Below are 17,524 nucleotides of genomic sequence, written 5' to 3' on the forward strand. Positions count from 1 at the left end.
ACAAGACAGTATTCCTGTTATGTATAACGTTAAACGGGACGAGACATCAGATGGTTCAAAAATCGGCAAACACAGTATTTCCTCAAAACAAGACTAGAATTGTCAATACGAGCTAGTATGAGGACAATTATACCTAATTTTACATCATTAAAATAATATTTTGTCATTGTCTCAGCTTAGTTGACCCGTTTTAAAATAGCACATAATGGTGTTTCAGTTTATAGTGTGTATATTTAGAATGTGAAAGTCAGGAGATTAGTGATTAGTGCAGATACATATACCGAAGTTGTTAAAAAGTAACTGTGATTAACGTGGTGGACAAACCAAGTAAAGTTTCGAATTGGAAAAAATCGCAAAACTTCGAAAGATACATATGTCGTAGGCGATGTGATACATCAGATTTAATAAGTCGTACACATCAATATCATTTTTATGTAAGTTTTTGACAATTCTCTTTTTTCATGCAGTTTAATCATCTGGTGTGTAGTCCCTTTCAAATAGCGGAACAATTATGTAATGTTTCGTAAGTAACATAAACATATAATACAAAAAAATGCACATATGTTCCATACAAAGAGATAGTGTCCCGATGCCATTTGCTTCCGTTTTTAGACCATGTGTTGGTGGTTTTCCCGAAAGGCATGATCCCTCCTATCTCAGCGGTGTAGTATTAACTCAGCCATTCTCCTGTCGCAATCTACAAAATCAATTTAGTGTTTGTGCGGAAGCTATACTATTGGGTGTTGTAGTAATTATTTCAATAGTTCAGCGATTTATGTTTAACCCCAAGTGATTTGTTTTCTTTACCGTTCAAAGGCGGTAACCCACATTTCTCTCGACTAAGACAAATATATCCAAACATTTAGCCATGCTGGAAATTCTTATCTTGCGCACGGGCAAAGATAAAACAAGTACCCGTATGGAACCCCTTTTTTATTGTCATCACACAATTAACTCCCTTGTTAAAGACGTCTTTAGCATTATGGAAATCTTGTCTTGTGGCAATATTTAAAATTCTAATTAATTATTTCTCTTTTGTTTGAACAGTGTGCGGTCTATGTGTGTTTTGTTTGAACGGTATGTGTTCTATGTGTGTTTTATTTAAACAGTGTGTGGTTTATTTTTGTGTATTTTTAACGGTGTGCGGCCTTAATATGTTTTGTTTGAACGGTGTATGGTCTATCTGTGTTATGTTTGAACGGTGTGTGTTTCTCGATTTGCGTCTATTACGACTTAACCATGCCTTTAGAGGCCCACAATATATGTTAATGAGGCCCAATAAAGGTTGGTTGATATGGTGCAATATAGTTCGTTGTTGCACGATATATGTTGATGGAGTGCACTTTAGTTCAATGTGGCACAATATATGTTGATGGGGTGCAATACATGTTGACGGAGCACCCTGTATGTTGATGTGGCGCAATATAGGTTGATGGGGCACAATATAGGTTGGTTGTTTGGGCACAATATAGGTTGATATGGCGCAATATAGGTTGATGGGGCACAATATAGATTGGTTGGTTGGGCACACTGATGAAAAACAAAACAAAGCTTATGATTGAGGTACAGATAAAAAATATAAGCCTTTATAAATGCTTTTTTATTAATAGATACGTAGCCACTAATTCCCCAGTTAAAAAATAGCGTATTTACATCGGTAATGTTTTTATATGTACCAAACTCGTTTGCATTTTCTGTTTTTATCAATTAAGTCACAAGAGTTAAACACGATTATGCATTTAAATCAAGCTATATTTTGCTATATTTAGTTGTTTTTGCTGATTTTTGTTTGTTTGTTTATTCACGAATATATAGATTTTCTATCCAAATTAGTTGTAAAACTAAGATATATATAATATCATTATACTACATGAAAAGATATTCTTGAAAGCTTACATTAACCATTTGATATACTTCGTTAAAGGAGTTATCTAGAGTTTTAAAAATAAAATAAACCAATATATTTTATACGCAAACAAAGGTCATTGATAAGACACATTCTGAGATGTTAGAATCTTTTTTTTTTCTTTTGTATGTTTTCTTATGATACTAACATGTATACATGTTTTTGTTTTTTGTTTTACGCGCTGTTTATTGTGGTACCTTTTGTTTGTTATCACTCGCTCTCAGTACTTACCCTTCACATAGTACATTACATGATATGTAGATACAATAACTTTAACATTAGTGTGAATGACTGATTGTTGAAAGAATTATTTTCGTTCGCTTAAATGTCTAAATAATCAAATATAACTACAAAAACAAACAGTTACAGGGTATGAAGGTAAAAAAGGATATTAAACACGGTGGAATATTAATACATTTAATGGTAAATACTTAATTATAAAAGAGTAGAATAAGTACAGAAGATGTTTATACACCAAAACCATACCTGGATAAACCCTTATGTCATCATATAAAACGATTATGGTAAACATGTTTAATTATTTGGAAGATCTAATGGTTACTACAATATACAATCATGGCTTTTTTCAATACATATAAAAACCAAATCACATTATGGTTAAGCCGTACTATGACCATTCGAAAACTAATTTGCTATGGCAACACATATAGCATCACTTAATGTTCGAGGTTTAGGCAATACATCGAAAAGGAAACATATATTTGAATGGTTAAAAATGAATAACAATAATATATATATGCTTCAAGAAGTACACTGCAAAAAGTTTTTTAATCAAAAATGGAAACTAGAATGGGGAGGTGACTGTATATTTAGCGGAAACAAAAGTAATAGTGAAGGCGTCGCAATATTGTTCAATGGAAAACATAAACTGGAAATATTAAACGTAACTGAATTAATAGAAGGAAGAATCCTAATTGTTGACATCATCTTGAACGATTCTGAGTTAACATTAGTCAACGTATACGGTCCAAATAAGGATGACCCACAGTTCTTCAAACAATTAGAGAACTATATATTAAATAATGATGATAAATCGTACATTATTGGTGGCGATTTCAATACAGTCCTAAATGAAAATATTGATAAAAAAACGGAAATACAGGTAAACATAAGAGAAATAGAGAAATCATTACTAACTTTATGAGCTCAGCAAATTTAATTGACGCCTGGCGCCTAAAGCATCCAAACAAATTACAATATACCTGGCACTCAAACAGTAAACCGCATATACATTGCAGACTTGACTACTTTTTAATTTCCGAAAACTTGGTCAACTTACTAACAAAAGCTGACATAAAACCAAGCTACAGAACCGATCACTCACTTGTTCTTATAGGTTTGAATACAATAAAGGTAAAAAAAGGACCTGGCTATTTTAAACTAAATAATTCAATCTTAAAAGACGAACGATATAAAGAAAATATAAATAGATGTATTGAAGAAACTGTTAATTTTAATAAAGAATGCAATCCAAATGTACTATGGGAATTAATCAAAGGCTCAATTAGAAATGAAACAATCAAATATAGTACTTATCTAAAAAAAACAAAGAACCTTGAAAAAGCAAAGCTTCAAAACGATATAGAATACCTAGAATCAAAATTAAATACAAACAACACAGATGAACTTGACACAATAACAGAACAAATTATAGCTAAAAAACAAATATTAGACGAATATTTACTTGCCCAAATCAACGGAAATATACTTAGGTCGAAAGCCATTCATGTAGAAAACAATGAAAAAAATACAAAATATTTTGCAAATCTTGAAAAGAAACGCGCAGAAGGAAAATCTATATATAAACTTACAGTTAAAAATAAAATCATAACTGGAACAGAAAATATACTTCGCGAAGAAGTGAACTTCTTCCAAAGACTTTACGCAGAGAATGGAAATATTAATATAGAACATATGAAGACCTTTTTAGAAAATCCAAATAGAAAATTAACCGGAGAAGAAAAAGAGGCCAGCGAAGGTTTTTTAACATATCATGAATGCGAAACTGCTCTTAAAGATATGCAATGCAACAAAAGCCCTGGATCTGACGGAATAACAGCAGACTTCTATAAGATATTCTGGAATAGTATAAAAAAAATACTTAATAAACTCGCTAAATTATTCTTTTACTAATGGACATTTAACAGCGCTTCAAAAACAAGGTATAATAACACTCATACCAAAACCAAATAAAAACTTAGAAGAATTATCGAATTGGAGACCAATTACATTATTAAACGTAGACTATAAAATTGCAACGAAAGCAATAAATAATCGAATAAAAAAAGTGTTACCCTTAATAATAAACCATGTTCAATCTGGGTTTGTGAAAGGTCGCTATATTGGAGAAAACGTTAGATTGATTTTTGATGTCATTGAATATCTAGAAGATAAAAATAAACCTGGGCTCTTGTTCTTTGCTGACTTTGCGAAGGCCTTTGACAGCTTAAGCCACAAATACATCTACGAATGTCTAAAATCATTCAATTTTGGACCTGACATTTTGAATTGGACGAAGCTATTTTACAATGGCATTCAAAGTTTGATAATTAATAATGGAACTCTTTCACAATCTTTTGGACTAAAGAAAGGCGTTCGACAGGGTTGCCCCTTGTCTGCGACATTGTTTATAATTTGTTTACAACCTCTTTCTAACTATATTGCAAACAATTCTCAAATTGAAGGGATTGAAATTAATGACAAAACTATTAAACAAACCTTTTTTGCAGACGACTCAACCTTCTTTAATAATGGTAGTAGACAATCTTTTGAAACTCTTGTTAAGACACTAGAAATGTTCTCTGATTGTTCAGGCCTAAACCTCAACACCAATAAATCTATAGTCCTTAGAGTGGGATCATTGAAAAATACAAATACACACTTCTGCAATACTCAACACTTTATATGGACTTCTGACACCGCAAATACACTAGGCATGACTTTTACAAACAATAGGCAACTAAATATACAAAAGAACATAGAAAACAAAGTGAAAGAATTCAGAATCTGCTTAAAACAGTGGCAGCACAGAAAGCTCACACTCATGGGAAAAGTTACTGTCGTTAAAACCTTTGCACTTCCGAAACTTATATACCCTTTTGCGGTTCTTCCTAATCCAAGTAAACAAACAATTGACGACATTAAAAAAGCAGTTTTTGAGTTTTTGTGGGACAATAAACCTGACAAGATTAAAAGAAATATAATATGTCAAAAATATGAATATGGAGGCCTAAAATTAACAGATATAGAACACTTCCTAGGCTCACTCAAATCTCTATGGATTAAACGATATCTAGACCCAAATAATAATGGGGATTGGAAAATATTTATGCACGAAAAACTAAAGAAATATGGATACGATCTTATTTTTGAATCCAATCTAGACCAAAACGAAATTAAACACATTTCTCAAGAAAAAACCTTTTTGAACGACGTATTGAAGTCGTGGGTAAATATTAAAAGTAATCACGATGAAAAAAATAAAATTACTATAAGCAAAATGGTGATATGGAATAACAAATTACTAAAACAAAATGGTCGCACCTATTTTTATAAAGAATGGTATCAGAAGGGTATTAAGCTATTTGAACACATTTACGATTATAGAGCAAAGACCTACTACAAGTTTAATGAACTTAGATTTCTGTATGACCTTAATGAACAAGATTTTCTGAAATATCTAACACTTGTTAATTCAAGACCAGAATCATTAAAAACGAAACTTATGTCAGAAACGATTAACCAAATACCACAAGATAAATTAACTGATAAATTACTAAAATCGAAACAGACTAATAAATTCCTTTATTCATTACAGCAAAGAGATATTTTAAAACCGTCGTCAGAAAGTAAATGGCGAACATTATTTCCAAGTTTAGATGACGACAAAAAATGGCAGTCAATTTACAGGCAAACATATATTACTACAATAGACACGTGTCTGCGCAGTTTTCAGTATAAATTTTTACTAAGAATAATACCGACAAATAAATACCTTTATAAATGTAAAATAAAATCAACACCTCTATGTGACTTTTGTAGCATAGAAACAGAAACAATAGAACACGTATTCTGGGACTGCCAGAAGATACAACCTTTATGGGAAGAACTTAACATCTATATAGCTTCGCAATCCATACATATTATGATAACAAAACAAGAAGCATGTGTAGGCATTCAGGGAAATGGAAAATACACAGTCATATGTAATTTCTTAATTGTGTTATTGAAATTTTATATCTTTTCTATGAAATATAAAAACACTATACCGACTTTTAACTCATACAAACAGTATTTGACATTGAGAAAAAGAATTGAATCGCAAATCGCACTGTTGAACGATAAATATGATACCCACGAGAAGAAATGGAAAGTTTTAAACCTCGATCCTTAGATAAAAGTAAAAATTCAGCATTCTAACATAACGTATAATACGGTCATAAATTACTCATTATAACCAGTATGTGATTCAGCAAATTATAACAATAGTTGATTATTATTACCTTTCCACCTTTAAGTATGTATAACTAACTACAATACGTAGCTTGTAAAATCCATTAGGGGTAAAAGCTTGAGAGACTGAAAGAATGCGTACGTGTGAATGGATGCGTGTGTGTTTGTGTGCGTTTGTGTGCAGGCGTGCGTGTGTGTAGGAGGGGGATTAGGGCTTATAAATAAATAAAAAAAAACATAGAATAGTTATAATGCTATTAATGGTTTAATGTATGTGAATTGTTTTGTATTCTGTGTAAAAAATAAATGAAAAAAAACAAAAAAAAAACAAAAACAAAAACAAAAAAAAAAAAAAGCTATATTTTGCGTCTTTAAATATGATCTTTGTTCATATCTTTGCTACTGGGCTTGTCCCTCAAGTTTCCGTTGTATATGTCTAACTTTTAATACATTAGGATATAGGCAGTTCTTGAAAGAGTTCTGTTACAAATGATAGTCTGTAATCAAAGTTTCTTATACTTCCGTTATACATATTATTGCTATTCTAACTTGTCTAATTTATCAACTAGCCATCAACATAAACCAGAGCATTTCGTATAACTTGATATATAAATGAAAACATTTATATAGTTCGAATTAAAAATGGTTGATATACACTGGCCAATATTTGGTTATAGAATGAAGTAAGTACTGCAGTTATTAAATCAAACATCAAATTGCATTGTCAAATAAAACAATGCCTATGAAAAGTTGAGATTTACAATGTAAGCTCCATTCATGCTTTTCATCAAAATGTTATGATATAGGAGGGATTTATAAATACGTCATTGATTTCTTCTATGTGTACCACGTGATACACAATTTCCAGGAAGGTAGTACAAAGATATGTTAACAGTGGCTATTTCTGATATGGTTTTGCAGTAACATTTACTGAAAATGATGTTCCTGGTGCAAAGTTTCCCTCATAATTCAGTTGTTAAATTTAAGTGATGTGAACACAGTGCTGCCGGGATTGAACAACATCTGGGAAAAGACAGGCACTAATTAACAGGTAAGCAATTTATGCAAACCATGCATACTGAGTAGATGTTTACATTTAAGAAAACGTATAATAATGTAATAATATGGTATGTTGTATGTTTAGCATAAAATATTTAGTGTAACAGTTGCATTGGAATTCTTTAATATATTGAAATAGTATTTCTAGCCCAGAATTTAGGTAAACATGCATATGAAATAAATATATATATATATATATATATATATATATATATATATATATATATATATATATATATATATATATATATATATATATATTATTTTTTAAAACAACCATAGTAACCCTCTCTATATATGTACATGAACATTTAAAAAACATGTAGGGAAAACAAGTAAAAAAAAAGAGAAGTCAATGTAATATATATGAGCATGTTTAAATATATAAGTAGAAAAAGTTATTTCATGCATGAAGTAGCATGAGAGTAGTACATACACGTATACAATGGATTCAATTCAAACACAATATTATTGACAAAGTAACAGCAATTGTATGACCATACAATATAAACATAGTCAACTAACGCAATATATGCACGAATGCCACTGTTTCAGTATTATTTAAACATTATCGAAGGTACTGTTAGCGAGTTAAAGTCAGTTTTTAATCTTGGTATGCTAACCCATTAAATCGGAGGGCCGGTCGCCTTCGTATCAATTAGAAGATCAAAAATAAAGGCTTATTTTTTACTGGTTTGCAAGAAATGCCGCGCAAATGCCTTTATATTAGCCAATGTGTAGCATGAGCTTCTAATTCACTCATTTAAAAAAATGACTAAACGGGAATTTTGCGGTCGTAACTAAATAGTAATCTGCTTTACCTATTTTGGTTGTCAGAGCTCTTCTAATTAATTAAATGTGAATCTGTCCGGCGATCTCATTAACGGCGACCTGAGCCCGACCACTGAAATAAACTTAGCAAAACATGTACGTCTAACATCTAAGTAAACGACGCATCGCAATGTCAAGTTTCACACCCAAAAAGTCAGTGTGCAGCGTCCAGGCAGTGGGTTCGGGTCGTTATTTTCAACTCTTCAAAGAGTTTCGTTTGTTAGCGCACAGTTCTGACGATCATAATTCAGTGTATGTATACCACGTGATAAATTACATCATAAATGCTACGTCGGAATGTAACATTTTGCTTCGAATGAAGACTTTAAACAAAGATAACTGAACTATTCAGGGGGGGGTACACGTATTCCGAATCTGCAAGGGTTTAAGTAAGGTTTTTGGAGCTTGATATGCAAGATGGCGGCGAAACCATGACGAAATAGGATTTTTGGAACCTGTTTTCGCCTGGTAAGTGGTATAAAGTATATATTTCAAAAAATATCATGACGCGCATTCGGCTCTACAATTACTATGCCTCATTCGGCTTTTTATTTCATGCGTTTAGGTTACGGAATAAAAAAGTTATTGAAGGAAAACCTTCGGCCAGTCTGTTGTTTACAAATGTGGGAAGCGAGAATTTGATACTTTTTATGACGTTTAAGTTCCAAAAACACATATTTTTGCAATGGTTTCTGCTTTAACATTATTTAAATGTGGTATTTTAATTTCCTAACAATTCCTTTGCTGTGTAAGAGCCTTCATGGTAATTTATTTTTGGTTTAACCACCTAAATGTGTGCTGAAAATAGTTCAACCACCTTTTGGCATCTGCACTGAAAGATACTTTTATAAATAAAAACAAAATGTGTGACAAATTAAACTTGTGACAAACGTTCCATAATATTATGACAAACTTATACAAAATTGGCCGGTTGAGGTGCAACCAATGCAAACTGTACATGTATGGTGCCTTGCGGGGAAATGAGCACTTATCTCAAACGATACACCAAATCGCTGACGGTAGCTGTCCGGCGGTTGTTTTTTTATGTGTGAAGACGATTCGCGGGTCATTTAGGTTGCATTCGTTCCGAAACTTGGTGGTTTTCGGCAAAACAACAGACACGATCATTCAATGCGTCAAAGCAATAAAATACTAAGATCATTTGCAAGCAGTAGTAAGAGTGATTATACTTTGGTAGTTCAAATGTTGAAAGTTTTACGATTAAATTAAAACATAGAAACTAATGTTTATTATTCCAGCTAAAATGTGGAAGATTGTGACCCTGGTAGCGCTCTGTTGTGTTGCGGTGTATGCCGCCCCGCAGAAACGTGTCTTTATTCGGGGATTGACCGGAAGCCCGTGTAAGTTCAAAATATAACAGATTAGGAAATAAAATGATCATTTAAACGCACAGATTTATCAGAAGTAGTGTATAACATCTGCAGATAAACGTTTGTAATGGGATTGCATCCGACTGTAATAATACGTAGGGTTAATGCTTCAATAGAAATAGAAAACTTTAATGTCGCTTAGAATACAAGCTAGATTTACAGACACTGAGATTCAAGATAGGCAAGCATTAGGTATTGTGCTTAACCATTAAGAATTTCGACTTTCGCGGGTGTTTAAAGTCCGCCTACTGCCACTCATCCGATACACACACCCTGCGTCGGGTTTTGCACTGGCAATGTATCAGCCAATAAGAAAGTAATCTGAATTAGTATTTAAATTATTAAGAAGGGCTTTTTCGCTATGCTGACTCAGCCAATGCTTAATCAAAAAAAAAATACTTCATGCCATCTAACTATTACTTAATGTCGCTCGGTACCATGCAGCATTATGTTCATATCCAGGTATACATGTGCACGGAATGGTTTTATTGAACAGGGTTGTTTTCAACCCTGTTCAGTGTAGCCACAAACTCGACACTCACAACAGAAAATTCCTATTAATAGTAACAAATGTCGCCAGCCGATTTACCACCAAAAATATAGTTTGAGAAAGTGCAGACTATATTAATTGCAAGCTATGTTTCAAATAACCGAGGTAGATTTGACAAAGCAAGAAGCAATCATAACGCAATATCTATTTAAATAATTTAATCTGTCTTCACAGCCTGATGCAGTATGCCTTATTCACATTTAGAACCCTGTCTCTGTAGGACCCTGTCCTTTTCAAAACCTGGCTAAAACCTTAAAGGTTTTGTTTGCATGGTTTCAGATACATACCAGTTTCCAAACCTTCAATTTTATATAACTGCGAAATAACGTAATTACCAATTTTTGAATGACAAACATAAGTCCAAACGAACAGCTCTAAAAAGTTAAATAGGGTATTCAGTTTGTTCAATGTTTTAAAACGGTATATGGTACTTATGTCCTTGTTCATATCTATGCCCGTGTTAATGTCAATCCTGCAGTATTCTCTGATCTCGTTATGTAATGTTATGTGGGTTTGGTTACTGATGATAACATGCATGGATAACAGAAGTCACCATGGGAGTACGAGGGAGTAGGAGTGTTTGATTCCATAAATCAGTAAGTTCCATGTCAATAGTTTGTTTTATGATGTACTGTGTTGTTGTTGTTGTAATCGCTTGTATTATATATGTGTTTTATATGATTTTGCCATTTAATTTAATCTGCCACTGCACACGATTAAATCATACATGGTATAAGATATAAGACTGTTTACGATGTTAACTTATAAACATGTTATTATTCATTATCTTATGGTTGTTTATATTTATATTTTCATGACGCTCCGATATTATATCTACATTCGATAATGTTGAATATAGAAATATTGAAGAACACTGTGTTTGTTGTTTGAATTTTAACTGCTACATATGGTAACCTGGACATATAGACCCAACCTCGCTTAGGAATTACAAATGTATTCTCATCTTAAAACCTGGAATGACCTAGAAAGCAACAATGGTCTCATTGATCTCAATTATCACACAGTTTCCCTGCTTAAAACATCACATGATAGCCCACGTGGGAATAACAAACGTGCTAAAGTGCTGACGAGTTACCTGACGATATAGAAATAGAAGAGAGTTGCTGACCATATAGACAATGAAGGAAAAAAAGTTTTGAAATTAAAGATTTTATGCTAACTTTATATGATGTATATATATCTACAATTGTTTGAAATCAATTATTTAATTTTTCATCATTTCAATTAAGAAACCATTTCTCTTTAATCAAATATCTGTTTTATTTTCGAAGTTGTTTTGTGAATCACAAGGCAAACATAGGCAAACTCTTTCTAATGAGTAAAGTTTGATTAGTATATATATATACTCATATGTAACACCATATGATGGAGTTCTGCTCGGATTGGTTACGTTCTCCATCATTGTTTGCCTTCTTACACAGCGACATTAATTTTATTGTCAATAAAATATTAATTTTTCATTTACCATCATGCTTCAATAAACCTGGGGCGGCCCCTATGGTTGTAGATTCACTGTGCAACATATCAGCACCTTATTAATACACACATGATCGTAAATCATAATGGTGAAACCCCGTATAAAACCCTGTTCATACAGCGCTATCAGCGCTTTGATATAACCATATGGGCATTTTATATATGACAGAATTAATGCGATTGGGCAGCGACGTGGTATGACTAGTTTTGATGGTGAATTGACTGTTGAAATTTAGTTATATATTTCAGCTAAAGATTCAAACAAACAAAATATAACACATTGTTTTTATTTTTGAAGTACATTTAAGAATAGGTGTTACAGTAAGATAATGTTGCGTACTTAAGCGTAATGATTTCCATTTAGTATGAGGTAAATAATAAGTGAAAAAAATATTATTGTTGTCCATGTATATTTTGCAGTTGACATTGATGTTCTTAAGTGCGATATACAACTTATGGTCCACAATCTGGATTCTGCGCCGACTGAGGCAGCGTGCGAAGGTGAATGTCAACATCTCATAACGGGTGGTTCTATCTTCTCATATGGATGCCCTCTTATTTGCCACTCGTGAGTTGCATTTCGTATCCGTATTCGTAAATATCCATATTTATCCGTAGTATCCGTTAGTATTAATAACTATCCATAAGTATCCGTAATTGTCCGTAGGTTTCCGTAAGTATCAGTAAATTTGCTTAAGTATCCGTAATTATCCGTAGGTTTCATAAGTATCCGAAGTTTTGCGTAAGTAACCGTTACCATCCGTAAAATTCCGAAAGTATCGACAAGTATCAATAAGTTTCAGTAAGTTTCTGTAAGTATCCGTAAATATCCATAATAATCCGTAAGTATCCATAATTAACTGTAAGTATCCGTAATTACCCGTAGTTATCCGTAAGTATCCTGAATAACCCGTAAGTATCCGTAATAATCCGTCCATATCCGTAAGTATATACAACACAGGTTTGGTTAAGCGTAAAAAGATTATTTTTTTGTTTCGGGTAACCCCACCCTACCTAGAAAAAGCTGCCGATCATGGCCTAACGATTTTATTCCCATTCCCTTAACGACTTTTTATTCCTCCGCGAATTATTTTATTCCTCCTCGTTTGTAACGACGTATTTGATTGGTTCTGGACATACCGCTACCCAATCGACAGTACGCTTTCGAACACATACTTTTTTGCAAAGTCATTTTCTTTTCAATATATAAACAACAAATCAAAATGTAATAATTTAAGCCAGTACAGTACCAAATCTTTTTTTAATCGCAATATCTATCATTAATATATTTAGAGCAATTTGCGAGCATGCACCACAGTTAAGATATTTTCGCATGTTAAACCAAAGCCTAACCTTTTCAAAGATAGAAAATTAAAAGCGACCCCTCATATCAACTGATATATTTTTCTGAGGAAGAGGTACTGAAACCCTCATGTTTAAAAGAACAGAAGAGGAAGTTTATGTGAGATTATTATATTTTATATCGGTCTGTTTTTAAGAAATTGATATTATCAACCATAATAACATTAATGATAATACATTATTTTATAAAAGTAATTGTTTTAAAAGCAACAGACGGGAAGCACTGTTAATATTTACATTTTAGGTTAATAAATAGGTAAGTTTAAAGTTTAATATGCCATATGTATTAAACGCGATTGGGTTAAAAAATGTATACACTAGCCAGGATTCGAACTCAACCCTTCGGTAAAGAACTTCTGTATTAAAGACCTTCTCTACAGAAGGGAGTTCGAACCCCTGCTTGACTACATATATTTTCTATAAATCTAACCCTCTCCAAACAGTGCTATTCACTTTATATCAATGCTATGTCTTTGTGTTTCAATTGTGTTGTCAGTTCAAACGCAAACATATTTGTTTTATACTGTATTGGTTTAATATGTCTGTATTAAATTCATTAAACTAGCAAACACGTTAAATTCAAGTTTGTATTACCCAATAAACATGAATTTTTTAAAAACATCTGACTGTCTGACATCAAAATTTGACAGAATAAAGCTCCATATCTAAACAACAGCAATATATGGAAGTGATTTTACAAGAAAGTCTCATTTCCACGAAGAATACCTTCATGACATACCATGTATTTGAAAAAAAGTACCTTACCTACCCTACCCTACCTACCCTACCTAGTAGATTGGGGATGTTACCCTAAACAAACAACTTGTTAGGCCTTTCTGAGTAAGTTTCTATTGAACATAGAGAGGTTGCGAACAATTACTTGTACGTTCTCGTAGTTGCAAGTAAGGATGAGCTTTTTCTTTTTAGTGAGCCTTGCAAAATGTTAATCTCATTATTGCACTGAAAGGCCGGTAGACAATTTTGGTAAGGCCAGAGTTTTTTTTTATTTTTAGATTTACGGGAGATTTTTCAAAAAGTTGGGTAAGGAGGAAAAAATAAAAATAAAAATAAAATGCATAAAATGTCCCAAAGGAGTAATTAATAAAAATAAAACGGATTTTTCTCCGATTTTTTTTGATTTTTTAAATCTTCTTATATCATGAAGACAAAACACACCTTACTTGTGTCAGCTATTTCATCTATAGGCTGAAAAAAGGGTGATAGATCACCATAAAGTTTCAAAAGCATAATTAAAAGATCCTTTTAATGACTGAAAATATTGACCTCAACACTGTGAGTTCAAGCGCTCATTGAAATTAATTGTATATATTTGTTCGAATGCATCTATGCATATGAGGTGCATATATTATCAACCCATGGATTTTATGAAACATGTCAGTGTAATAAAGAAGTTTAAATGGCCAATTCTAACCTTTTACCCACAATATAAGCATATCCTTTCCATTGTGAAGTAATCAAACATTGAACACAGTTTCAGACACGGTATAATAAGGAGGTCAAATGTGTTTTTCTGTCTTTAACGAAATAGCACCGTGACAATTTACCGTGGTGTGGTTTTTATATAGAAAATATAACCAAAAAAAGTAGAAGCCCTGATGGAAATTCCTCTTCACTTCAAAGTTTGACAGGGCTTACGGATACACAGACAGTCAAAATCTACATTTATGTACTTCACCAAAGAAAATTCGGGAGCATTAAGATAAATTTTACAAGTGTTATATGTTTCAAAAAACCAGGTCTAAGAACTGATTTTAGAATCAGTCCTGAAAAATATAATTCTAATTCAAGCTTTGCCCGTTGGCAATAAACAACGGATAAGTTTGACTTCTTGCACTGCCTGCCAGATATCGTATGTTCAGATTTTTTCTGTTTTATCGGAAACACACACTATGTTATTATTACATCATTTTCAGTATTCTATAACGATTTAAATTCTAAATCATTATTAAACTAATTAACAAATACGAATATCACGATACCTTGTGTTTTTTCTCTTCAAATTTGTGATCGTGAAGCAGTGTGTTCAATGCTCCTCAGAGTCAAATTCAGAAAAAAATATCCATTTTGACTATGATGAACACGATATCATTTTGCAGTTTGTGTTTGTCAGAAAGTATACATTTTTGCGCTGTAATCCAATTCATCCTTGTTAATATACGACGTGTGCCAACGACTTTTAATAGACAATACAACCCACGAATTTCTGATTTCTGTCTCCTTATTTTGACCGGAAGTTTCGCAATCATTCCACGAAACGCGAACAACATACTGAATCTACAAAAAAATCACAATTAACACGCTTTAAGTTCACCACGGTTTGATTTAAATAATGAAACATAAACACCGGAACGTTTTTTGTAGTAAAACATTTCTATATAGCTGCAGAAATTGTGAGAAATAAGGGGTATGACAAAAAGTACTTTCACTTTTGACAGGACGTTGTTATGGTAACGGGTACCTGTTCTGTTTCCCCGCGTATTTCCGACCTGTTTCCGTGGTGTGTGCAGTAAAAAGACCGATAATGAATGACAATTGGTACACCAGTTGGTTCTGAAATATGGGTTATAGAACACTAATTTTATTTTGTTCTTAACATTGGAGCAACGTTCGTCGGAAAAAATAAAAATAAAACTACGAAAATGAATTTTATTTTTATTTGGGTTTTGCAATATTTAGGTACGGCGCTCCCGTAAATCTAAAGATATAAAAACTCTGGCCTAAGGGAAGTTTGGAATTATATAAGTGGCAGTACAATTGCAGTAGACAGTAGTCTTAATTAAGATGGAGGAAACGGGTAAGCTGATATTAATGTGATTATATTAAAAGAAAACTATTTGTAATGGTGTAGGCGTTACGCCAACTCGTTTACAGTAAATAAATTTAAAAGTTAAGGCGTTAGAGCGATTAAATTATAACTATATTCAAGAAAAACATAAAGCGCGGAGTGGTCGTTTGTGTTTTTGTTTTGTGTGATTTTCAGTAAAATATTTCCGCATTCACTTCGTGTTGTAAAGGGTTAAAATATGTTTGAACTTCTAATTTGATATTTTCTATTACAAATATTGAAACTTGTAATGTTTTATGTTGATTTTTATAAAACAAATAGATAAAAAGCTTAATTTAGGTATTCAGATTATCATATTTAGATCATTTGCCTATTTGCTGAAAATGAATTCATGCAAATTTCACTATACACATGGGCTTAACAATCTCAACTTTAAGAGTATTTGAAAACATGTCATGCTGTCTGTTGCAGGATCCTAAAATAAGATTTCCTTCACATTTCATTGTAAATTATTGAATGTTAAAAGAGTAGTCCAGAAAACCAACGTTCCACGAAAGTACAGGCCATTTATGTTGCATTTGTTTAGAAACATTGAGGTTTTCGGCGACACAACAGCCAAGATCATTCAATGCGCCTAAGCATTAAAATGCTAAAATCATTTGCAAGCAGAAGTAAGAGTGCTTATACTTTGGTAATCCAATTGTTTAAAGTTTTACGATTAAATGAAAACATAGAAACTAATGTTTATTATTCCAGCTAAAATGTCGAAGGTTGTGACCTTGGTAGCGCTCTATTGTGTTGCGGTGTATGCCGCCCCGCAGAAACGTAAGTTCAAAATATAACAGCTTAGAAGACAGCCTACATTTACAGCCGATGAAATTGCAGAAAGGCAATTATTAAGAACTACAGTAAAACTGCGATCGCTCGAGAACGCCGGGGTCTGAGCTGAAACCTCGAGGGAACGGATGTTTCGAACGACCCGAGTTTCAATTTTCCAGTCTGTTATGAAATATCTTTCAGTGTATATTAAGTTTGAAGTCGTCAAACCGACTGTTTACTACGACACCGATTATGTGCTGCGTTGTGTTCATATGGTCAAAGGCTGTCGTATACGAAATGTAAAAGTAAAAAACAATTATAAATGAATAAATAGAAATGTTTATACACAATGCACATTTTCTAAACAAGCAACATTTTAATATGACATTACATATTATGGCATTAGTCAGATTTATGTTTCGTAAAATCAAGGATTGAAAATTGGCGCATCTTGTCTGTCTCGCGAAACTGTTCAAACTCATAAGTGACAGAGGTGATTGAAAGAGTACATAGAAAATTTTGCAAGTGGGTCCTAAATGTCAAACACTCTACAACTACCTTGTCACTTAATGGAGAGCTAGGCATATTTCCATTATATATTGAGCGACATATTCGTATTATCAAGTATTTTCTTAAGTTATACAATGAGAAACAAGATAACTGTATTCTTAGAGCAATTATTACAGAACAATACCGGGAACTTCATGTTAACCCACAAAGTCTAAACTGGGTCGACAGAGTTAAAACTATCCTTCAGTCAGCCGGGTTTGCGGACGTTTGGCAATTTCCAGAGTGTGTAAATATATGTGCATTTGTCCCCATGCTCAGAG

The sequence above is a fragment of the Mya arenaria genome, chromosome 1, assembly GCF_026914265.1.
Source record: "Mya arenaria isolate MELC-2E11 chromosome 1, ASM2691426v1".
In the NCBI taxonomy this organism is placed as follows: Eukaryota; Metazoa; Mollusca; class Bivalvia; order Myida; family Myidae; genus Mya; species Mya arenaria.